Genomic DNA, 25408 nt, shown 5'->3' on the forward strand with positions numbered 1-25408 from the left:
AAATCAATACAGTGGTACCTCGGGTTAAGTACTTAATTCGTTCTGGAGGTCCATTCTTAACCTGAAAAGGTTGTTAACCTGAAGCACCACTTTAGCTAAAGGAGCCTCCTGCTGCTGCCGTGCCTCCGGAGCATGATTTCTGTTCTCATCCCGAAGCAAAGTCCTTAACCCGAGGTAATATTTCTGGGTTAGTGGAGTCTGTAACCTGAAGCGTATGTAACCTGAGGTACCACTATATATATATATAGAGAGAGAGAGAGAGAGAGAGAGAGAGAGAAAGAGAGAAGATTCATAGCCCAGGAATTTTGCTTCCAGTCCCAGAAACTCAGCTCACAGCCCTGTTTCTGGGGAGGGGGGGGACCTCTTAGGGTTCCTCCATGCCCCCACCCCATCCAAAATAACTATAGAATCCTAGATTATAGAGGTGGAAGGGACCCCAGATCATCTAGTTCAACCCTCTGCAATGCCAGAATCTCACACATGACTAACAGATGGCCATCCAATCTCTGCTTGAAAACCTCCAAGGAAGGAGAGTCCACCACCTCCTGAGGGAGCCCGTTCCACTTGTCAAACAGCTCTTCCTATCAGAAGTTCTTCCTGATGTTGAGTCAGAATCTCATCTCTTGTAACTTGAAGCCCATGCAGGAAGTGACCAGTGACAGGGTCTTTTTTGGTTGTGGCACCCCAGATTACTGGGGGAGCGTGGGGGGGGGGGAATCAGATGCAAAGCTAAAACACACAGCATGTTCAATCGCCAAAGGAGTGAGCAAAGAAATGTGAGGGTGATAAATGCTCCTTCATTGCATCCCGCCCCCCACAAAATACAATAATTCCTTTCTGCAGCCACAAACCTTGCAAATTCTATACTTTTCCAAAGTGCAAAGTCAACATCTGTTCATCAACATTTGTCACCAAAATCAAGCCACACGACAGATGAAGCACTTTTCATTTTGTGTCAAGCCATTTGTCCACTTTGCCCAGGACTATTTGCATCTAGCTATAGCTCCCCAAGGTCACAGCGACCTTTCCAACCCTACTATGTGAGATCCAAGAAGAAGAAGAGGAGACCTGGAGATGCCTAGGATTGAATTTATGACCTTCAGGGTGCAAAGCTCGAATTGACCACTGGCCTATAGCCTCTCCCAGGAAAGAACAGAGGAAGCTACCTTATTGTGAGTCAGATCATTGATTCCCCCTATTCTCTACAACAGGGGTAGCCAACCTGCTACCCTCCAGCTCATGTTGGACCACAACTCCCACCAGCCCCAGCTAGAATGGCCAAGGTGAGGGATGATGGAAACTGTGCTCCAACCACATCTCAAAGGCACAACGTTGGCAGCTGCTAGTCAACACTTCCTGGCAACAGGTCTCCAGGGTTTCAGGAGCATGGAGATGCCAGGATTGAATCTGGAACCTTCTGCACGCAAAGCAGATGCTCTAACCACTGAGCTACAGCCCTTCCCTGTCCACCCACTGATGTGGAAAGTCAAGATATAATTAGGGATAGATGGATCAGTTTCTGGTCAGCGTCTCCTCTGAATTCACAAGTCCATTCTGTGCCATTTCTGTATTAATCTGCATTTTTAAAACAACAACAACAACACAACAACTCTGCATTGAAGCCCACATCCAAATACTTTGCTGCAAGTTTTTTCTTACAGAATTGGAATTTCTGAACGTCTTTTTTAAAACACAAAATTCAAAGACATGCATCTTTTTGACACTCTTTCTGAGCCAAGCACAGCACCACGACATTCAGGAGAACGTGAAAGCCAAAGGACATCGACATTCTGACATCCACATGTCAATACATGGTACGTGGGTCAGGATTGCTTCCTATCAGAATTTGCAAAGCCCCCCTGGAGACAACCCTACTCATCGGTTCAAACGTAACACAAATCTGATGAACTGCCATAGTTTTTATAGCCAGTGATCCCGTATAAACTTACGCTCTTAAAAATATACGGTCAGCTGTTAGGTAGCATCAATTCCATGCAGTCCCAACAACTGATATGCAAAGTCAGGTAGTGTTTTAGCAACTAAGGTATCATAGGAAAGCAAATTGAAATAAATGTGGGTTTTATTTATTTTATTTTTTAAAAAACCAGCGCTTACCTCTTTTAGATGCCTCCCCCTGCCTTCTGCCAACCTAAAATAGTGGCTCCAAATCCTTCACAAGGAATGTCAGGCTGCTCCATCTACATTGCAGAGCTGTTCAATCATCTGCTTTTAGGTTGAGCCATTTACCAGACATCATTGTTATCTTTCCCCCCCTCTGGGGTGGAAAACAAAAACCAAAAATCCGACAAGGTACCAGGGCCTTAACAACCTTGGTGAACAGAATCCGGGCGGAGAAGAGGTAAAGAACAACAAGGATGCAACTTCAGTGAACAAGTCAAAGTCAGCCGTTGGGTTTCCTTTTCTAAGGCAGAGGGAAAGGAAGAGCTCTTTGCTAACCTCGTTGAACCGCTCGGCTTCTGCAGACCAGGAAAACTCCGGCAAGCGGTCGGCTTGAATGGAATGCAAAGGCATGCTCCCAGGGACCGGCCTTTGCCTCGCCAGCCTTTCATTATTTACACTTTTCTATCTGAATGCTTTAGAAAAGGGCTTTAGAAAAGACACTCCCCCATTGTCGGGGGGCCCCCTCCCTCTCCTTCGACAGGAACTTGTTGTGTTGTCGAAGTTCCTCTCATTTAAAGCTGAAGGGAGGGAGAAGCCGTCCTCAATGGCATCGCCAGGTGCTGGGAGAGGAGGAGGAAGACAGGAGGTCTCTTTCAGGCCCAGAAGCTTTGAAATCTCCCCATCTTTGTCCTCCGTGCTTTTCAACAAGCTGGCTCTTTAGGAGCCGTCGCACCTTAATTCAGATTTTGCTCCCCCTCTTCGCCCCTGATTGAAGGTATTAAAAGAAGCAGGGGAAAGAAAGAAAAAGCAGCATGGAAAAAATTGAGCAGAAGGTGGGTGGGAGAGGGAAGGCACAATCCGGTGGCGAAAGAGAGGGAAGTTCATACCACAAAATGAAAACCAACAGGAGGCCAGAGCATTTTAAAGATTCTGAAATCTTCCTCAGGGGTAATTCAAAGAGAGATTCCCTTTCACGGGCCGAGTTCTCCCTCTGGCTTTCGATGATCCCCGAGGAAGATTTTTAAACCAAAATGTATTGCGTGGCGATTCCCACCTCCCACCAGTTGGAATAAATGAAGACACAGGACACCGTTATTTTAGGTTAATGGGCAAAAAATGGCCACAACTTTATTGGTTACAGGTAAGAGGCATTTGGCTTTAGGCATTGGTCCTATCAGACTATCCGGCATGAGAACCAGAAAGGGTTAACACCAACAGGGGGAGCCCCCGAGATGCACATCCCTAGGCACTCCCCGAGGGGTCACCGCTCGGGGGGGGCGCTTTAGGCCCTGGCCTCCATAGGTTTCGGACGAGGCAACGCCCCCCGGAATCCTTTATCGGACTACCCTTAAATATTTGGGGGAGGTGATGGCGCTCCCTCCCTAACTCATCTGCATAATAATACCCCCTACCGATGGCTAACCACCAAACCAAGGACGTTGTAACAATTTGCTACGAGGTAGGTGAAAAAACCAAATGGCGTTTTTTTTTATTGCCAATCTGCCAAATGGAAAAATTCCTGCCTTGCGGCAACCAACCGAGATCCATAGCAAGGTCAGAGGGAATACCTAGAGGGTGGGTGGGTGGGAAACCGCAGCTGCTGTGAGGACAAAAAGGGGAGATCCCGGGGCCGGGCCGACCTTAAGTGACCCAGCCACACCCCCTGGGCCAGCCAATTGGCTAGCCCTGGGGCTGACACGGCCCGAGGATTCCCCAGGTTGCGCGGGGCTGAAGCCAGCCCCGCGCAGTTGTTGGGGGCGTGAGCCCGCAACTCCCCCCCCTTATGTCAGGAGTGGCTTTGCGCTCCGAAGGATGTTTGCCGCTTTTGGAAGGTAGTATTCTTCTATGCCTCTTTGTAGAAGCCTTGCCTCTTCGTCACCTCGACTTTGATGCCATTTTCAAAACAAAGCTCTCCATGTGGGTGCCTGAATTCGGACGCTCAAAGCCTGGGGTGGCCGAAACCAGGTTTCCTCTAGCTGTTGCTGGACTACAACTCCCATCATCCCTGAGCACTGGCTTTGCTGACTGCTGCTCATGGGACCTGGAGTCCAAGCACATCTGGAGGATGCAATTTTAGCTATCCCTCCCCCTAAGTGATGTGTAGAGGAAGGTGGGGAAAGAGGCAAAAGAATTCAGGCAATTTAGGAAAACAGCCAACATTTAACCAGGTGAAGAAAATGGCATTGTTAAAAAGTAACCACTGGCTTCCTAACTGATACACCCATACCCTTCTCTCCCCCCTCACCAGCCAAAAAAATATTTAAGTATTTTCAAAATATAATTATTTAATTATTATATATATATATATATATATATATATATATATATATATATATAAAAATATTTAATATTTGAGAATAAAAATATTCTCAGTTAAGTTTCAGACTCCAGCTTAAAATTGTTTTATTCCAGGAGGTCTTTGCACCATGAATGCTCTCCTAATATTTCCATTTACTGATTCATTCAAATTTTAAAAAATAAAAAATATTTACCGCTATTGTGTTTTTTTTTAAAAAAAGAAATCAAAGGGTTTACTGCAAGCGTACATACAAGCAAAACCAAGCTGAAGTATTAAAACCAGAGACCATCGGCTAATTATTGCAGAAACAAGTGCAACAGCTTGGCAGTGTAAAGGAGTTTAAAGGTGAGAACAGAAGGTGTCTGCTCAATCTCGGCTGACACAGCATGCCGCTGAAAGCTCAGTTTCCTGTTGCTGTCCGATGGGCCTCGCCAACTCAAGAGGCAACCCACAACTCTCCTGGCAAGCTGGGATATAAACTGATGCTTGAATCAATGTGTTATATTGTATGCTTTACATCACATTCATCCAGTGCTTTACCAATTGCACTGGCTCCCGGTGGAGTACAGGGTCAGGTTTAAGGTGCTGGTTTTGACGTTTAAAGCCCTATATGGCCTAGGACCCACATACCTACAGGACCACCTCTCCTGCTATGCCCCGCGGAGGACCTTAAGGTCCACAAATGACAACACTTTGGAGGTCCCGAGCCTCAAGGAGGTTAGATTGGTTTCAACTAGGGCCAGGGCCTTTTCAGCACTGGCCCCAACGTGGTGGAATGCTCTGTCACAAGAGACTAGGGCCCTGCAGGACTTGACATCTTTGTGCGGGGCCTGCAAGACAGAGCTGTTCCGCCTGGCCTTTGGTTTGGACTCAGTCTGACCCTTATGTTTCCCTCCCCTTATGGTCTTGATTTATCAGCTATTTTAAAATGAGGCTGCATTTTAAATTGCATTTTAACCTGTATTTTAAATTTGCCCCCCCCGCCCCCTTTCCCCCTATTATGCTTTTACTGTGATTTTATTGGTGTTAGCTGCCCTGAGCCCGGCTCTGGCTGGGGAGGGCGGGGTATAAATAAAATTTATTATTATTATTATTATTATTATTATTATTATTATTATTATTATTATACTGTATGCCCTGCTCCACAAGTCAACTTTCAGACCTAGCAACAAGCAGGTAATAAATTCCTGAACAAACAGACATAAGAAAAACCACTTGTTTCCATCACTGGCCAACACGGAGACTTGAAATTCTCATAGGCAGTGGATCTAATGAGAGGAAATCAGGGGTTTTGTGTGTTTCTCCTCCCCAAAGCAAATAACCAGCTTGCTTTTGAGAAAAGGATGCTGAGCTCTGGGAAACTTCCTGGCTGGATCGCATCAGAAACAGCCAACTGAGATGGGGCTGAGGTGTGTGTGTGTGTGTGTGTGTGTGGCAGTAACACTACAGCGACAATGGCCTCAATCTGAGCTAGAAGTCTTCCCTGGCAGGCCAAACGTCAGACACAAACGCGAAGCGAGAAAGGGCCTTGTGGCACCCGCCACTCGACTGTTTGCCTCTTGTGCACGTAATTAGGTTGGGTTCACCAGCGTCTTTAATTAGTGTGTCTGTTAACGGGATTAGGCTATTTGTGCACACACAATTCATGCAATTATTTGGGCTTCTACCGGCCTTTTCCTCCGCTCTGCCCCTACAACTCAGAAGGCCACCTGCTTTGTTGTCAAGAGAGGACTTGCATGGGAAATTGCATGGGTGATGACCTCCCCTCTTCACATATGGATGCAAAGATCCTTCCAGTGCAGGTGGGGGCGGGAAGAGAGAGAAAGAATAGGGCATCTTTGGCACGGAGCTTACCCTTTATCTTTAGGACTCTTTCAATGGCACAGATGGACCTCCCCCTCTGCCCTGGTCCATTGCCAGAAAGGGAAGGTCCGTAGCTCCATGGGAGAGACTCTGCATTGCATGCGGAACATCTCAGATTCAATCCTGGGTATCGTACTGTCTGGGGCTGATGTGAGTGGTGGTCCAAAACAGCTGGAGGGCACCAGGTCAGGCAGGGCCGGATTTAGGTTTGATGAGGCCCTAAGCTACTGAAGGTAACAGGGCCCTTTATATGTCCAGCTGTCCTTTGTCAACAACAAATTGCCACTGTTTTTTTGTGTTGAATAAATGCTGTATGGTCATTTATGGACCTAATAGGTCTCTAAAGCCATTTGCACATGCAGAAGGTAAAGGTACCCCTGCCCATACGGGCCAGTCGTGTCCGACTCTAGGGTTGTGTGCCCATCTCACTTAAGAGGCCGGGGGCCAGCACTGTCCGGAGACACTTCCGGGTCATGTGGCCAGCGTGACGAAGCTGCTCTGGCGAGCCAGCACCAGCGCAGCACACGGAAACACCGTTTACCTTCCCGCTATAAAGCGGTACCTATTTATCTACTTGCACTTAGGGGTGCTTTTGAACTGCTAGGTGGGCAGGAGCTGGGACCGAAAGACGGGAGCTCACCCCACCGCGGGGATTCAAACCGCCGACCATGCGATCGGCAAGCCCTAGGCACTGAGGTTTTACCCACAGCGCCACCCGCGTCCCACAATGCAGAGCGGCAGCCTATATATTTTGTTGTTTAGTCGTTTAGTCGTGTCCGACTCTTCGTGACCCCCATGGACCAGAGCACGCCAGGCACTCCTGTCTTCCACTGCCTCCCGCAGTTTGGTCAAACTCATGCTGGTAGCTTCGAGAACACTGTCCAACCATCTCGTCCTCTGTCGTCCCCTTCTCCTTGTGCCCTCCATCTTTCCCAACATCAGGGTCTTTTCCAGGGAGTCTTCTCTTCTCATGAGGTGGCCAAAGTATTGGAGCCTCAGCTTCACAATCTGTCCTTCCAGTGAGCACTCAGGGCTGATTCCCTTCAGAATGGATACGTTTGATCTTCCTGCAGTCCATGGGACTCTCAAGAGTCTCCTCCAGCACTATAATTCAAAAGCATCAATTTTTCGGCGATCAGCCTTCTTTATGGTCCAGCTCTCACTTCCATACATCACTACTGGGAAAACCATAGCTTTAACTATACGGACCTTTGCTGTCAAGGTGATGTCTCTGCTTTTTAAGATGCTGTCTAGGTTTGTCATTGCTTTTCTCCCAAGAAGCAGGCGTCTTTTAATTTTGTGACTGCTGTCACCCTCTGCAGTGATCATGGAGCCCAAGAAAGTAAAATCTCTCACTGCCTCCATCTGAGCAAACCAGTGATATTTTAAGGAGCAGACTAGCAGGCGGGGCCCATTCCTTATATCATAGGAGCCTACACAACACAAAACAAAACACTGTTGCTGCATGTAGGTTCTATTTTATTTTTTTTCATCTTATATTTTGGAAATGTACATCCAGGTTTTTTCCCCTTTAAATTTTTTGGGGTCCCCCAAGAGAGTGGGGTCCTAAGCTATAGCTTGTTTAGCTTATATGTTAATCCAGCACTGGGGTCAGGGAAGGCTGATATAAGGCTTCGAAAACCATGGTTGACAAACCATGGTTTACGAAGCCATGAATAAGTGTCACGCTGAACCATGAATAAGTGTCAGCCTCCGGCTATGCAGCAGTTTCAGCACACACAAAAATCCCAGCTTCTGTGAATTCAGTGTTCCCTGCCACGTTCGAAAAAAGGAAACTTAACAAACCAGGATTTTGACTTAACTTCCTTGTTTGTTAACCAGCATTAAGCCAGTAGCGGAGATATAGCCGTGGTGCCTTTTCCCCAGAATTCCTCCTAGTTCTTTTGTCTTTTAAACTAAGGTACAGTTTATCCTTCCTGGATCTTTGGTTGAGGGGGTGGACTGGGTATTTTATTAGGTCAAATGGCTTCATTTGATTTCTTTTCTTTTCTTTTTTATAAAAAAAAGTTCCTCGGTTTTGTAAGATCAGCAAGAAACAGGCAGCTGAGTTATCTTGATCGGTGACTCTGCAGTGAGCAAAATGGGTCCAGACATTAGTAAGGCTGATAAAGGTGACAGGACAGGGTTGTGCCATCCGGGTGCCGTAGCCACTGATAATGTGATAATAAATGTTGCTTATTAGGTGTTGCCTTAGGTCTGTGCTTTCATGAAGGGTCAAGGGCTTAAGGAGCTATTTGTTTTCAGCATTGGGCAAAACAACTCGCAAAGCCTGCCAGGAAAGCCAGCTCTTGCGATGACCCTGGGAAAGAAGGATTTTGTTTTCCTGAGGCTTTCTATTTCCTGGACCATATAAGCCTTTGGTTTCTAGGTTTCCTGCAAGGGACTCCTCATATGTAACATAAGGACTAGTAGAAGGGGAAAACTCTGGAGGCAAAAAGAATTAAACTAGGGGTTGAAAGCAAAGCATAAATATATACTGTTGGCCAGTCATGTGTCCGACTCTTCGTGACCCCATGGACCAGAGTACTGTCTTCCACTGCCTCCCGCAGTTTGGTCAAACTCATGCTGGTAGCTTCAAGAACACTGTCCAACCATCTCGTCCTCTGTCGTCCCCTTCTCCTTGTGCCCTCCATCTTCCCCAACATCAGGGTCTTTTCCAGGGAGTCTTCTCTTCTCATGAGGTGGCCAAAGTATTGGAGCCTCAGCTTCGGGATCTGTCCTTCCAGTGAGCAATCAGGGCTGATTTCCTTCAGAATGGATCGGTTTGATCTTCTTGCAGTCCATGGGACTCTCAAGAGTCTCCTCCAGCACCATAATTCAAAAGCATCAATTCTTCGGCGATCAGCCTTCCATAGCCTTCAACATTTCTCTAATGAAAATAGGGATGTCCCGAGGAAAAGCAGGGCGTTCTAGGATCAAATAAAAAACCGGGGTGGCTTCTGTAAATCCAGGACTGTCCCTGGAAAATAGGGACACTTGGAGGGTCTGTAGGAAACTGGCAAGGAGGACCCGACCTCAAGAGCTCCCCACCACCACCTCCTGCGCTGTCAGGCAACTGGTGTGCAGAGGCACTGCTGCCTCCAGCCACAAAAGTAAGAAGCCAAGGGGCAGAAGGAATCAGGGGCCACTTGACTCGATTCTGCCATGCAGAGAGCTCTCCAAAAACCTGCGGCTTCGTGCGACCCCATCGCTCGCCTGCTCAGCAGTCAATCTTCAGCAAAGCCCTGTCAGAGACAGGGCGGGAAGCAGCCCTAAGCAGAAAGCCCTTCTTCCCCTGAGCTGAGGGCCCCATTGTTTTAGCCACAAAAGGAGCAATTCCAGTTGAGCCGCCGTTTCCCCCCCCAACCACTTTGCATATCCTTTACTTCCCTCTTAATTGGCATTATGCTCAGAGGCCGGTCTGCAAGGCCATGGGAACGAAGAGGCAGATCCTCTACACACACACACCTTTTCGAACAAGCGGGGTCCAATTAAAGAGCCATTATGCCCCCCCTTCCCCCCCAAACCCCCAGCTTTTGCCTCGTTTGACAGACTACCACAGAAAACGAGACACGTTGTTAATCTGCAGGGCCCGGCTACCTTTTCTTATGAAAATTAATGTCTTTTCTCCCCACCCCACCCCTTTTAAAAAAGGGAGGGAAAGAAAGAGAGATAAATGAGGGTACAAAAGGAGAAGCAAGGGGAGACGAGTGGCTTCGACTCTGAGGACCAAAAGTGGATTGTTTCACAAATTGCGCACCTCGACTTTCCAGATGACATGCCTCTTCTTTTTTTTTTTATGGCCTAAGATTTAAAATCCATTTGTGAGGTCTAGCCGAAGGGCTGGAAAGAAAGGGGAGTTGAGTCTGGGTACAGAGGGGACTGGTGCTGGGAGAAAGGACTCGGGCTGAGTGTTCATGAAGAGAGAGGCAATGTATGGAACTCTGGAGCAATGGCGCCTGTGCCCATGTGCCCGAAGGAAATAAGCTGTTATTATTCTCTTATGTTAGGGACGTGGGTGGCGCTGTGGGTTAAACCACAGAGCCTAGGACTTGCCGATCAGAAGGTCGGCGGTTCGAATCCCCACGACAGGGTGAGCTCCTGTTGCTCGGTCCCTGCTCCTGCCAACCTAGCAGTTCGAAAGCACCTCAAAGTGCAAGTAGATAAATAGGTACTGCTCTGGTGGGAAGGTAAACAGTGTTTCCGTGCGCTGCTCTGGTTCGCCAGAAGCGGCTTAGTCATGCTGGCCACATGACCCGGAAGCTGTATGCTGGCTCCTTCGGCCAATAAAGCGAAATGAGCGCCGCAACCCCAGAGTCCTCCGTGACTGGACCTAATGGTTTGGGGTCCCTTTACCTTTACTCTCTTAAGTTATGCATCACCTTTCCCAGGACTCTCAAGGCAATCTGCAAACATACAGTTAAAACAACTGAATATATACATATATATTAAAGTACCAATGAAACTTTACAAAGATGGGTTTAGGGTGTCAGTGGGATGCAGTGGTTAGAGCAGGTGGCACTGTGGTCTAAACCACTGAGCCTCTTGGGCTTGCCGATCAGAAGGTCGGCGGTTGGAATCCCTGCGACAGAGTGAGCTCCCGTTGCTCAGCTTCTGCCAACCTAGCAGTTCAAAATCACACCAGTGCAAGTAGATGAATAGGTAGCGGGAAGGTAAATGGCGTTTCTGTGCGCTCTGGCTTCCATCATGGTATTCCGTTGCGCCAGAAGCAGTTTAGTCAGCGCCATTGCCATTATAAGAGAACAAGGGAGGTGGAACCTCTTTTTAAATAGAAAGATAGCACTGGTGATGATGATAATTTTATAATTTATATGCCACCCATATGACTGGGCAGCTTCCAGAAAAATATAAAAACAACATGAAACATCAAACATTAAAAACTTCCCTAAGCAGGGCTGCCTTCAGAAGTCTTCTAAAAGTCAGGTAGTTGTTTATTTCCTTGACATCTGATGGGAGGGCATTCCACAGGGTGGGCGCCACCACCAAGAAGGCCCTCTGCATGGTTCCCTGCAACCTCACTTCTCACGGTGAAGGAACTGCCAGAAGGCCCTCAGAGCTGGACCTCAGTGTCCAGGCTGAACGATGGGGGTGGAGAAGCTCCTTCAGGTCTACTGGGCCGAGACCGTTTAAGATAACTGGGGCAGCTACACTGAAAGCCCTGCTCCAAGCTGCTGTAGTTCTGAGTTCATGGAGAAGCTCTCAAGGAGAAATGCTTCCACAAAGGATTGTTTTGAAGGAATTTCCTTCAAACCTGCTGCCCTTCAGATATTTTGGACTTCAGCTCCCTCCAACCCCACCCAACACTGCTGGGGTGGAGGCTGGCTCAGCTCAGAAGCTCACCTCCAACAGTAGTGCCATGACATTTAAAAATGTAGTCGGAAGAGCAACCACACTTCTTGGGGTTGATGGGAATTGCACAGCAACAGCATAGCAGAACATGTGGGGTCCTGATCACTGGGTTTGCATGCTCAAGATGCCACCAGCCCCTCTCTAGACTTTGCAGGGTGTGAAAAACTAATAATTTAGCCTGCGGCACACGGGCAAACAAATCTAAAAGTGGCACTTTGGGGCACCTAGCCTCTACCTGATGCTTTATGAAACTGCATCCTCCTTTTTCCAGCTGCCATCTGGAATCTATCAGCGACGCTCCCCTTGTTGTGACAATGGGAATAAAGGGAGTAACTGCCCATAAGGAAGGCATTCTTGTCTAATTTTTCCTGCTCACCCCTACCGTTTAATTTCCAAATGCCAGGAAGCTCTTGGGCTGCTTCTTAAAGAACTAGGAGCCCCTCCAGGAAATGAGCAAGTCCAGCAGAGACGGGTGTTGTGAAAATGACTAAAAATGGATTTCGACAGAAAAGCATATAATTCAGTTCTGATGTTTACCAGTAAATTCAAGCATAAGGGCCATATAACTCCCTAACTCTGAGAAACTGACAGATTTCACATTGCCTGCCCAATGGCAACGGGCACAGGCTCCGGTCATCTGCGTGAATCATTGTGACACAAAATGGGGGCTGCCGAGATGATGCCAAGCTGCCTGGTGCAAGTGGAATTTCTCATGCTGCAACGCTCCTTCGGAGGGTTGGGCCCCCAGAATATCTGGCACTGGGAGGAGTAATACCCTCAACCGGTATGCCATCTGCTGACTTAAAGCTCTACCTCTCTTTCAAATCAGAACCAGTGAAGGCGGTGAAGGTCCTGTGTGAGTGTCTGAAGGCGGTTGGAGGATGGATGGCAGCCTCTGTGTGATTGGCGGGTGGTGCTGCCACCCCCAGGAGGGTTGGCGCATCACCGATGGCACCCCCAGGAAGATTGGTGCTCCCCGGTGGGAGGATCACACCACTTCCATTGCCAGTTTCCCCCCGCCCCCTGGGTGGATCAACCCACCCCCTGGGTGTGCGTCATATTTGCCATTCCGGGTGTTCCAGCGGCGTCCTCTGCTACTGATAGGAGAGCTAATTAGCCCGATATGGAGGAAAGTAGTAGGAGTAGGAGTTTGGATTTGATATCCCGCTTTATCACTACCCGAAGGAGTCTCAAAGTGGCTAACATTCTCCTTTCCCTTCCTCCCCCACAACAAACACTCTGTGAGGTGAGTGAGGCTGAGAGACTTCAGAGAAGTGTGACTGGCCCAAGGTCACCCAGCAGCAGCATGTGGAGGAGCGGAGACGCGAACCCGGTTCACCAGATTACGAGTCCACCGCTCTTAACCACTGCACCACGCTGGCTCTTGCCAGTGTAGCAGCCAGGAAAGTATGCTTTCAAATTGTATAAGCTACACATTCTTCCTGACATACAGGTACAGATGTACAGAAAAACGGCACGTCTTTTGCTTACCCCTGGGTTTTCTGTGCAATTTTCTTTCCTCCAATAAGGGGCCACCCACACACAGAGGAAATCTAGTGTGACGAAGATGCAGACTTGGGCTGGGTGGGAGGTGAGGCAGTGAAGAGGGAAGCACCAAACACCCCATCCAGCTCCTTTTCAGTTCTCATTTGCCCACTCTCCAAACACTGTGGCTTTTATAGGAGAAGCGGTAAGGGTCTCGAGCAGGAAGCTTGTAAAGGTGGGAACAGAGTGCCTAAGGCTTTGTGACATTTTCTTAACAGGACCCAGAGAACCTGATGTTAAGCAAGTCGTAAAACCCCTGCTCGTTCTCCATAAATCCTGCTTGCAGTGAGGAATTCGCCCTAGACGAGTCACACCACCTTTGGGGCAAGTAGCTTGCCAGGCACCCCACTCAATTTATATGGATGAGCCCCTTCTGCAGAAAAAGTGCAAAGCCAAGTGCTCGCAAATTTGGGGACAGAGAGAGGATTTTGCAGCAAGAAACGTTTGCAGCAAGGGAGAATATTCCCGTTGGATTCACAAGAGCAAACCACATTCAACAAGGGGCAATGAAGTCTGCTGCAGCCCAAAGGCCACATTCCATTAAACAAAACCTTTCAGAGGCCAAAAGCCAGCAGTGGTGAGCAGGGCCAGAATCAAAAGTGGGTGGCAAGACAAATGCTAATACACTCACATATTCCTCTCTATACTCTATCCAGGCAAGATGCAGTACTAGTTGAGATTCCTCCATTGCAGGGGGTTGGACTAGATGACCCTCGAGGTCCCTTTCAACTCTACAATGCTATGAGCCTATGATTATCCAAGTTCCATTTCAGCCAGATTTCTACACTCCAAAGGGTGTGTGTGTTAACTACCTGGGAAGTTATCTTTCCACAAGGGCCGACATTGATATCAAAATCCAGCAACACCTGAGCTCTGAGAGTGCAGCTTTCTCCTGATTGAAGTGCAGAGTGTCTGAGGACATTCTCTGGGAAACCAAAATGCTTGTTTGCAAAGCTATTGTACTACCAACCTTACTGTATGCTTGTGAAACATGGACCACTTATAAACGCCATCTCCAACTCCTCAAAAGATTCCATCAACGGTGTCTCTGAAAAATTTTACACATCACTTGGGAAGATAGGCGAACTAATGCCAGTGTACTGGAAGAAGCAAAGATCACCAGTGTCGAAACAATGATACTTTAACATCAATTTTGTTGGACTGGTCATGTTGTGTGGATGTCTCATTAACATCTTCCAAAGCAACTACTCTATTCTGAACTTAAAAATGGAAAGCATAAAGCTGGTGGTCAACAAAAGAGGTCCAAAGACTCTCTCAAGGCAAATCTTTTAAAAATGTAGTATAAACACCGACAACTGGGAAACACTTGCCTGCGAGCGCTCCAATTGGAGAACAGCCTTTGCCAAAGGTGTCATGGGCTTTGAAGATATTTGAACTCAGGGCGAAAGGGATAAACGCACTAAGAGGAAGGCACACTTGGCAAATCCACGCTGTGATCAGCTCCTGCCTGGAAACCAATGTCCCCACTGTGGAAGGACATGTGGATCCAGAATTGGCCTCCACAGTCACTTACAGAATCATTGTTAAAACCATGCTTATGGAAGACAATCTTACTCGGCTACAAGTGATTGCCGAAGAAGAAGAAGAAGAAGAAGAAGAAGAAGAAGAGGAGGAGGAGGAGGTGTGCAGCCTGGGGAATAGGGCTGAGGTTCAGAAAGTGATGCTTAGGGGGGTGTCTCATTGAACCCTGTGCTTGAGGTTCTCCATCCCAGCATTAAGCCATGGTTCAAAGCAAACAATTGTTTAATTTGCATGCTGGTGCATGCTGCTAGCTTTGCTCCTGTGCTGTGCCACTAGGAAATGCCAGACACCTGGGCTTGCGATTCTATTCCCCCAAGCAGACCATAGGCAGTCAACCAAAAACAAACCACAGTTACAATTTAGTGAGAAACGATGACAAGCCAGACTCTGGCTTCCTTCCTGGTGGCAGGGCAGCAGCAGCAGCGGTGGTGAGGTGAGGCATGCACCATACCAATGCGCTGCTCCAGGATGCCATGCATTCTCCCACTGCTGTTGGATTCCAACTCCCATCAGCCCCACTCAGCATGGCAAGAAGTTAGGGATGATGGGAACTGTAGTCCCACAGCTTCTGTAGAATCAGAGTTTCCCCACACCTGACATCAAACCACAGTTTGTTTGGAACTATTGTTTACTGCCATGTGCAAAGCAGAACAAATCATGGGCTTTTGCTGGGCTAAGAAAAGCTCCCTAACCTCTGTTATAGCAACACTTAAAACACATGCTTGATTTAGGGACTGAGATAATTCTTTTGGCTCCGGTGCAGGCTTGTAGATGAATTACGAACGACCTACTCAAGGGTGTTTTTCTGCTGAGCTGTTCTTGGGAAGCCTTGACCAAATCCGTCTCAGATAAAGACTCTCTCTTCCTTTTCCATTAAACGATGGATTCGGGCCATTTCCAAATCTAAGATGAGCATTCTTTAATCACCTTTCCTTAGCCGCACGGCGTTTGCCAAATAATTTGCCGACAGAAAGAGGAAATCGCATACAGCATAAAGAACCCTGCTAAATAGTGAAGAGTTAGATAAACAGCTGAGATGGTAAAGGTCTCGTGGGACAGAATTGGGGGGAAATGAAGAAACTGTGTGAATGCTACGACGTATCATAGGAAGGTGGCAAGGAGTGTACAGCCCGCAACTTCTCGTACATTGTGAGCTGGCTGCAGGAGGAAAGGCTCTGCAAAATCACCACTAGGGCTAATGAAACACAACAACAGCCTTGCTGGATCAAGCCTAAGTCCCATGCAGCCTAGCATCCTGTTCTCCCACAGTGGCCAACCAGGTGCCCATGGGAAACCCAAAAGCAACACCTGAGTTCAGCAGGGCTCTCCCCACCCCCTTGTATTTCCCAGCAGCTGGTATGCGGAGGCGCTGCTGTTGCCAACAGTGGATGCAGAACATAGCCATTAAATGTGCATTAACCTTGGTGCTGGTCCCATCACCTCCTGGCAAATAGAAGGGGAAGAAATGGAGACAGTGAGAGATTTTACTTTCTTGGGCTCCATGATCACTGCAGATGGTGACAGCAGCCACGAAATAAAAAGACGCCTGCTTCTTGGGAGAAAAGCAATGACAAACCAAGACAGCATCTTAAAAAGCAGAGACATCACCTTGCCAACAAAGGTCCGTATAGTAAAAGCTATGGTTTTCCCAGTAGTGATGTATGGAAGTGAGAGCTGGACCATAAAGAAGGCTGATCGCCGAAGAATTGATGCTTTTGGATTATGGTGCTGGAGGAGACTCTTGAGAGTCCCATGGACTTCAAGAAGATCAAACCTATCCATTCTGAAGGGAATCAGCCCTGAGTGCTCAGTGGAAGGACAGATCCTGAAGCTGAGGCTCCAATACTTTGGCCACCTCATGAGAAGAGAAGACTCCCTGGAAAAGACCCTGATGTTGGGAAGGATGGAGTGCACAAGGAGAAGGGGACGACAGAGGACGAGATGGTTGGACAGTGTTCTCGAAGCTACCAGCATGAGTTTGACCAAACTGTGGGAGGCAGTGGAAGACAGAAGTGCCTGGCGTGCTCTGGTCCATGGAGTCACAAAGAGTCGGGCACGACTAAATGACTAAACAACAACAACAAACCTTGGTGCCAATGTAGCCTTTACATACAAGTTTAATAAAGTTCTGGAGTCCTGTCCAGAAAGGAGTAAGGGAGCAACTACAGAATTCACTGATCCGCTCCTCACCTTTCCTTCCTTCATTTATTTCTGTCCTACCTTCATTTATTTCTGTCCTACCTTCATTTATTTCTGTCCTACCTTTCCACCAAGGTATGTAGCATAATTAACATATTATAATCAAACAGCACAACCTCAAAGAACATATAAATATGGAATAACCAGTGCTTTTTTCCTGGGGGGGACATAGGGGTACACATACCCCTAAACATTTTGTGAATCTAAGTTTGGCCTCATTGAGGGGCAGTATTTCAATATGAGTAGGAAAATGAGAGTACCCCTAAACATTTTTATTTTTTTTAGGAAAAAAAGCACTGGGAATATCTGCTGTCAAAGAGATCCCTGGCTTTTGAGTCTGCTGCAGCCTCAGAACGAATTATATTATTTTGCTCTCTAAGGTTTATTAAACTGAAAAACACAACTTTGTATAAACCTGAGCAAAAAAGCACTGAGAATTATACTGGGGGCGGGGAAGGAAACCACTGGACCCACGCAGCCAAAATAACCCTGAGATCAGGCCCTGTCAACCTTCATGGTTCCATAGGCACTGTGCAAACAAACGCCAGTGCATTAATATTAAATAAAAAAGTGCCGGGTCTCCTTGGGAACATTGTTGGCTTTTCCTGCAAAGCAGGCAGCGCCGCTGAACTTGCCCAGTGACTTCCCATCCATCAACATCTAATTACAAGCTTCAAATTAAAACAAAGTTCTAGTCTGGGGCGGCTCCAGCTTTCAAACGCCGCTTGGTGGAAAAGGAGGATTTGCTCTCTCGCACACGTGAGGAGACAGGCTGAAACGCTCTGAGGGTCCACGCGCCATTTCTCCTAGCAGAGGCCCAGAAAGCGCTCAATGGTCCATTCCACGGCTATTTGCTCCATGCCAAGGTTTTGCCACGGCGGTGCGCTTGAGACTGACAGGTGCAAAACAAGCTGGCTTTCAATTGGGCCGTGTAAATAGACCCGCTGGTTCCCTGCCTCATGGTAGAATCCTTAAGAGTTTAACTGCTGTAAGAGTTTCCAGCACAAATTCATTATACAGTGCTACCTCGGGTTAAGTACTTAATTCGTTCCGGAAGTCCGTTCTTAACCTGAAACTGTTCTTAACTTGAAGCACCACTTTAGCTAATGGGGCCTCCTGCTGCTGCCACGCCGCCGGAACACGATTTCTGTTCTCATCCTGAAGCAAAGTTCTTAACCCGAGGTACTATTTCTGGGTTAGTGGAGTCTATAACCTAAAGCGTCTGTAACCTGAGGTACCACTGTATTTGTTATACATTGTATTTGTTATACAGTGGTACCTCGGGTCACATACACTTCAGGTTACATACTTCACATACACTTCAGGTTACATGCCATATTTCAAGAGGTAAAAATCCCGACAGCTCAAAAGTTGTTGAGCTTTTTTAGGGCAATCTCACGGTAGCCCCTCTGCCACCACCGAACCAGAGCCATCAGAGCCAGAGCCCAAGTCGCCCATACCAGAGCCAGAACCAGAGCCGCCCACACACCATTTTTTTAAAAAACCCCAAAATTCAGGACATTTGGTTTAAAATGTAAAATCCCGCCCCCCCACCCGGATGGACATGTAGGACCCCAAAGAGAGGACATGTCCAGGAATTCCCAGACATATGGCAACCCTACCTTGCGTGGCGAGTGTCCGCCTCCCCCCAGTGGAAATAAAGACACATGACACAGTTAATTAAGGTTAATGGGCTAAATAAGGCTACAACTTCATTGGTTACAGGTGATGAGCGGTATTGGCTTAGGCATTGGTCCTAACCGACTATCCGGCTTCAGCCTGTTCGCTTGAAGTCTGGGAAGGGTTAACCACCAGTAGGGGGAGTCCTGCTGATGCACATCAACTAGGAACTCCCCCGGGGTCACCGCTAGGGGGCGTGCCTTAGGCCCTCACCTCCCTAGACTCCAGACAGGGCCACGCCCCCCAGAATCCTTTATCGGACTACCCTTCAATATGTGGGGCAGGTGATGGCGCTTCCTCCCCCCTTCCATCTACATAACAATACCAATACCAATGAGTAACTGCCAGTACCAAGAAAGTTGTGACAATTCGCTACGAGGTAGGCAAAAAACCAAGTGGCTGGTGCCAATTTGCCAAGTGGGAAAAATCCTACCAGGCCCCTTAATGGCGACCAACCGAGGTTCATAGCAAGGTCAAAGACGAAAACCTTAAAGGACGGGAGGGTGGGAAACGGGAGCAGCTGGAAGCGGCAAAAGAGGGAGATCCCTGGCCATGCCTGTGTTAAATGGAGCAGGCCATGTACCCCAGGCCAGCCAATTGGCTGGCCAGGGGATGACGCGGTCGGGGATTCCCTCAATCGCACGGACGCTGAGAGCCAGCCCCTGCGCGTGTGGTGGGAGGGTGAAGCCCGCAACCCCACCTCCTTTCTAAGTCGAAAGCGGCTTTGTGGTACCTCTCAGTCCTGCAAGTCTATGATTCGAACACTTTTAGACCGCTTTTTAAATTTCACGGACGTGTTTGCAGTGTTGCAGATCACAATACAATTAAAAAACCCATCAGAACCATCCGGTATCAATTTAAACACACACAAAATTCTGCATAGCATGTAGCTCTGTTGAGGCAGCACCGGGTGTTGACATTTTGTGCCCCTAGCAACTTGGTGAAAAATTCCTCTTACAAACTGGGGTATAACAAATGGGCTAAGCAAATAAATAAGTCTGCCTCCTGCTCATCCTTACCCAACACTGCCAGGCCCAAACCTTGGTCAAAGTTAGCAGCTTCTTCTCCATGTCTCAACACTGTCGTTTGATAGATTGTGGTAGTAATACTTAGCTATTTCCCATGGGCGTGGAACAAGGCGTTAATTCACTAACATTTGTCAAAATACTGAAATTCTCTTCCGAGGGACGGCTGTAGCACTGCGGCACGTTATTACACCTCGAGAAAGACAGGGGGGAAAAATACTATTTTGCAGCAGAGATCCTGCTCCGATAACCACCAGTGCACTTTTCATTAATATCTGGTGACAGATGTAGTTTACTGAGGAAAAGTCTATTACCTACACTCTAACATGAAGTTATCTCTTTTTCTTCCAAACAGCATAATGACTGGATCTTTGCCCCAGCATCACTGACATATATCAGTTCTTTGCAGGGCGTGAAATCATATCCTCTGCTTATTGTAACTATATTAAGGTGCTTACAAGAACAGGAGGAAAAGGATGTATGCGTGTTTGCGGGAGAATGACACCAGAAATGTCCAAAAGATACAAAAGAAACTCAATTACTGATCTGTGCGTACAGACACACACACGGTGCTCTCAAACTATCCAAATTCTGCGCCCGTTTTCCCTCTCCATACAAAACTTATTTCTGCTCCTGCACAACAGAATTCGGAGTGATATAGGCCACTGAAGACCCAGCCTTAGAATCATAGAATCATAGAATCATAGAGTTGGAAGAGACCACAAGGGCCATCGAGTCCAACCCCCTGCCAAGCAGAAAACACCATCAGAGCACTCCTGACATATGGTTGTCAAGCCTCTGCTTAAAGACCTCCAAAGAAGGAGACTCCACCACACTCCTTGGCAGCAAATTCCACTGTCGAACAGCTCTTACTGTCAGGAAGTTCTTCCTAATGTTTAGGTGGAATCTTCTTTCTTGTAGTTTGGATCCATTGCTCCGTGTCCGCTTCTCTGGAGCAGCAGAAAACAACCTTTCTCCCTCCTCTATGTGACATCCTTTTATATATTTGAACATGCCTATCATATCACCCCTTAACCTCCTCTTCTCCAGGCTAAACATGCCCAGCTCTCTTAGCCGTTCCTCATAAGGCATCGTTTCCAGGCCTTTGACCATTATGGTTGCCCTCCTCTGGACACGTTCCAGTTTGTCAGTGTCCTTCTTGAACTGTGGTGCCCAGAACTGGACACAGTACTCCAGGTGAGGTCTGACCAGAGCAGAATACAGTGGCACTATTACTTCCCTTGATCTAGATGCTATACTCCTATTGATGCAGCCCAGAATTGCATTGGCTTTTTTAGCTGCCGTGTCACACTGTTGGCTCATGTCAAGTCAACCAAGACTCCTAGATCCTTTTCACATGTACTGCTCTCAAGCCAGGTGTCCCCCATCTTGTATTTGTGCCTCTCATTTTTTTTGCCTTGCCCAGTGAAGAGCCTGCTTATCTGATTTCGACAAATTTATATACTGCTCAACTGCTGTAGTGTCTGTGCGGTGCACAATAAGGTTACTGAAGATGCAATACAGGTAAAGAGTTTAAAGCTAGCCATAAAATAAGAAAAGGGCTTAAAATGCCTGCAGAAATTAAAAGGTCTTCAGGGAAGGGGACTGCCTGGTCTCAGCCAGGAGGGAATTAGAGATTTAGAGCTACTTTGGTTACTTGCTATCACCCCTTAATGCAGGCATCCCCAGACTTGGCCCTCCAGCTGTTTTGGGACTACAACTTCCATCATCCCTAGCTAACAGGACCAGTGGTCAGGGATGATGGGAACTGTAGTCCCAAAACAGCTGGAGGGCCAAGTTTGGGGATGCCTGCCTTAATGGGAAGAAGTTTCTTCTCCTCCCCTGGGCTAAAGTGGGCATCTGATTAATGTGCAAAGCTATCAAGGATCACCACCATCTTTGTGAGCCTAGGAAGGCCTGGCAAATGATTGAGTAATGTAGAGTGGGACCCAAGAGGAGTGCTTTGGAGGTGGCATGACAAGATGGCAGAGTGAGACATTCCTACTGTGGGTCAGAGAAGGTGCCTCAGCAGGGCACCTTGGTGACAATGACTCACTTCCCTCCAGTAGAGGTCAGGAGGACTTTAGGGTCTCCTCTCACCTTCTCCACTTGTAAGAAAGGATGCTATTTTCCTTCCCACATTGCAGCTGGGTGAGTGGCTGAGAGGCAGACAGGAGGGTCTTTGCCTGAGGCCACCTAGAGATTCATAGGCCGAGGGGAAATCTGAACTGAAAGACCTACATTGGCTCCCAGTACGTTTCCGAGCACAATTCAAAGTGTTGGTGCTGACCTTGAAAGCCTTAAACGGCCTCGGCCCAGTAGACCTGAAGGAGTGTTTCCACCCCCATCGTTCTGCCCGGACACTGAGGTCCACCTCTGAGGGCCTTCTGGCGGTTCCCTCAGTGTGAGAAGTGAGGTTGCAGGGAACCATGCAGAGGGCCTTCTCGGTAGTGGCGCCCGCCCTGTGGAACGCCCTCCCATCAGATGTCAAGGAAATAAACAACTATCGGACTTTTCGAAGACATCTGAAGGCAGCCCTGTTTAGGGAAGTTTTTTAACGTTTGATGTTTTATCATGTATTTAATATCCTGTTGGGAGCCGCCCAGAGTGGCTGGGGAGGCCCGGCCAGATGGGCGGGGTATAAGTAATAAATTATTTTTATTAATAATAATGATTAATCTCACCGTTCAGTTTCCTCGCTTTCACGCTGATACAACGCAAAAAATGAAACTGCCTGCCACACCAACCTGGGAGACGCAGGGCACGAAAGGGGAGTGCATGCACAAAAAGGTTTATGTCTTCAGATATTATTATTATTATTATTATTATTATTGCAGGCCGAGGTGTGGGCAATTAAAAGGCAGTTTCCGGATACAGAGAAAAGCTGCTACCAGTAAGTTGAAGAACAGATGTTTGCCCAGATCATCACAGGAGAGGGAGCGAAGCAGTGGGCCATGGCAGATCCTTAAGAGGCCCACACCTTACAACATCTGACAGATGTAAAGCATCATAATTACCTTGCAGTAAGCGACCGAGAGGCTTCTGTGCAGACACTGAGCGAGGAAGCATGTCTTCCCCCCCTCTCCACCCCCTTTTGCTAGTGGCTCATCAAGTGCAGGCTCCCCAAGGGAATTCCCGAAATGCTAAATTGAAAATAGCCTGTTTGCCGTCTACAGAACCAGATTTATTTATTTATTTCGAACAGAGATATTGCTGGAAGGGTGCCCCTACTCGCTTGCCTGAGTTACTTCCTTTAGCACGGCAGAGGTGCTGCTTTTTTGCAATTTAGACAGAAGAAGCAGTATTAAATCACCACAAATGCTTCAGAGAGTGCTTTGGATTTTTTTTTTAAATTCAAGCAATGCCCTCCCTGCCCCACCAGGGCCAAATATTTCCATAATGTCTGCCAGTCTGCAAAAGTCTTTAAAACTCTTCAGTGCAGCAATTTTCAGAAGGGTGGCCACCTTAAAGGTAAAGGGACCCCGGATCATTAGGTCCAGTCGTGAACGACTCTGGGGTTGCGGTGCTCATCTCGCTTTACTGGCCTAGGGAGCCAGCGTACAGCTTCCAGGTCATGTGGCCAGCATGACTAAGCCGCTTCTGGCGAACCAGAGCAGCGCACGGAAACGCCGTTTACCTTCCCGCTGGAGCGGTACCTATCTATCTACTTACACTTTGATGTGCTTTCGAACTGCTAGGTTGGCAGGAGCAGGGACCGAGCAACGGGAGCTCACCCCGTCGCGGGGATTTGAACTGCCGAGCTTCTGATCGGCAAGCCCTAGGCTCTGTGGTGTAACCCACAGCGCCATCCGCGTCCCTGGTGACCACCTTACTCAGTTGCAGCAAAAGCAACGGGTCTTGTGGCACCTTAACACAGCCTCTCCGACTTGGCTACTAACCCTGGTGGCTATGTTCTGCCTCCACAGATGTGGTGTTGTTGAGAAAAGCAAAGAGGCAGCTGGTTCGGGTCCTACCCACCGGACCAGGAGAAAACAAGCTTGCTCCATCCTCCATGTGACGGCTCTTTAAATATTTGAAGATTACTCTCCTATCTCTTCTCATGCTCCTCTTTTCCAGGCGAAACATATCTCTACCATTCCTCATCAGGCTTCATTTCCAGACCCTTGATCATCTTGGTCACCCCCCTCTGCACACATTCCAGCTTGTCAACATCCTTCTTAAATTGTGGTGCCCAGAAATGGGCACAGTACTCCAGGTGGGGTCTGACCAAGGAAGAATAGAGTGGGACTATCACTTCCCTGGATAATATACTTCTGTTCATGGGTATAGCCAGGATTTTTGTTAGCGGGGGCAGGCCATTTCTTGGGGGCAGAACCTCAGTTTGCTATGGATTTTTATTGTTTTTTTTAAAATTGATTTGGGAGGCAGCTGCCCCTCCTTGCCCCCCACCCTTGGCTATGCCCATGCTTCTGTTGACGCAGCTGCTATTCTCTGTAGTCTGCTAGACCTTGCATAATCTTTCTCCTCTCGCACACCACATGCACCATTCCTCATTCTAGCTCAGGCATAGGGAACCTCTGCTCTCCAGACGTTTTGGGACTACAACTCCCATGATCCCTAGCTAACAGGACCAGTGGCCAGGGATGATGGGAATTGTAGTCTTGAAATGTCTGGAGGGCCGAGGTTGCCTATGCCTGTTCTAGCTCCTTCTTTTACATATAGAGAGACTCGAGTCCACTGGTTTCTTGAAAAGGATTCTTGGTTTCTCCTCTTGTATGAACAGATACATAAAAACACAAGACAAGCCTCCTGAGGTTTCCAGCAACTGGTATTAAGAAGCATTAGCTAATCTGACTAACAGCCATTGTGCAATATTTACCGTATGATGTTGGGAACCGAAGGACCTTCAAGCAACCATCACCCCAGCTTCCCTTCCCTTTATCAAACGGCACACAGACGTGCAGCTACGAAGGCTACGCAAAGCATTTCCTCCACGGCAAAATGAACAACAGCATTGCCAAGCCCATTAGAATGGCTTTAGAATTCAACAATGTGGTTATTTACCTGTTGGAAAGATCTAGGAATAATCCATCAAAAGATCCTTGAAGTATGCAGCCTTAACCTGGACATGTGTTGATTGCAGTTTACCTGTCGGGGGAGAGGAAATAAAGAAATACGATAAGGAGGTTGGCCTTTTCAGTTATTTCTTTTAGGCTGGAAAGCAGGAAGTGGAACAATCACATTAATAAGAATAATAGCAGCAGCCATGGGATACTTCTTCAGGGGAAGCCGGGAATTCAAAACAGCTACTGATTTAGCTGAATTATAGAACAGCAATCTTGTCCCCTGATACAGTTAGCTCTTTAAAATCTCATTAAAATCTCAATGATATGAGCAGATGAATGGAAGATACAAGCATTAAATAAGCAGAGCATCTCAAAAGTTGGTTGAACATCCGGTCCACTGGGTTGTTTTCATATGGAGTCACCATGCTGGTTTGATGGTTTCATATTATTTGGTTTTGCGGGTGTGGTAGAATGGATTCTTACATTGTCCGAAGATGGTTCCAAAAGTCAAATGGATGTGATTTTTGGATCCTGATTTTTTTTAAAATTAAAAAATCTTTAAGCAAAAACATGACTTATTTCCTCCACATTGAATGGAAAATTGAGTTTCCTTATATTATGATCTCTTTCATTCAGAGAAAGAATCACTGGAATAGCATCTAATGCTACACACAGGGCTAGACCCTAGGCAGTAGGACCAGTGGTCAGAGATGATAGGAGTTGTAGTCCAACAACAT

The 25408-nt window shown here is 47.5% G+C and overlaps 1 protein-coding gene across 10 annotated transcripts in view; it reads right to left on the reverse strand.

Annotated features, from left to right (window-relative positions):
- The window catches only part of TENM4 (teneurin transmembrane protein 4), a 645695-nt gene that overhangs the window by 383392 nt on the left and 236895 nt on the right, over positions 1-25408 (reverse strand). For all 10 annotated transcript variants that reach the window (XM_081001709.1, XM_081001708.1, XM_081001716.1 and 7 more), the window contains one exon: positions 24670-24753. The gene's annotated coding sequence lies outside the window, so the exon portion shown is untranslated. The remainder of the gene's footprint in view (positions 1-24669; positions 24754-25408) is intronic.

The sequence above is a fragment of the Podarcis pityusensis genome (genome assembly GCF_964106645.2).
Source record: "Podarcis pityusensis genome assembly, chromosome: 4".
Lineage (NCBI taxonomy): Eukaryota > Metazoa > Chordata > Lepidosauria > Squamata > Lacertidae > Podarcis > Podarcis pityusensis.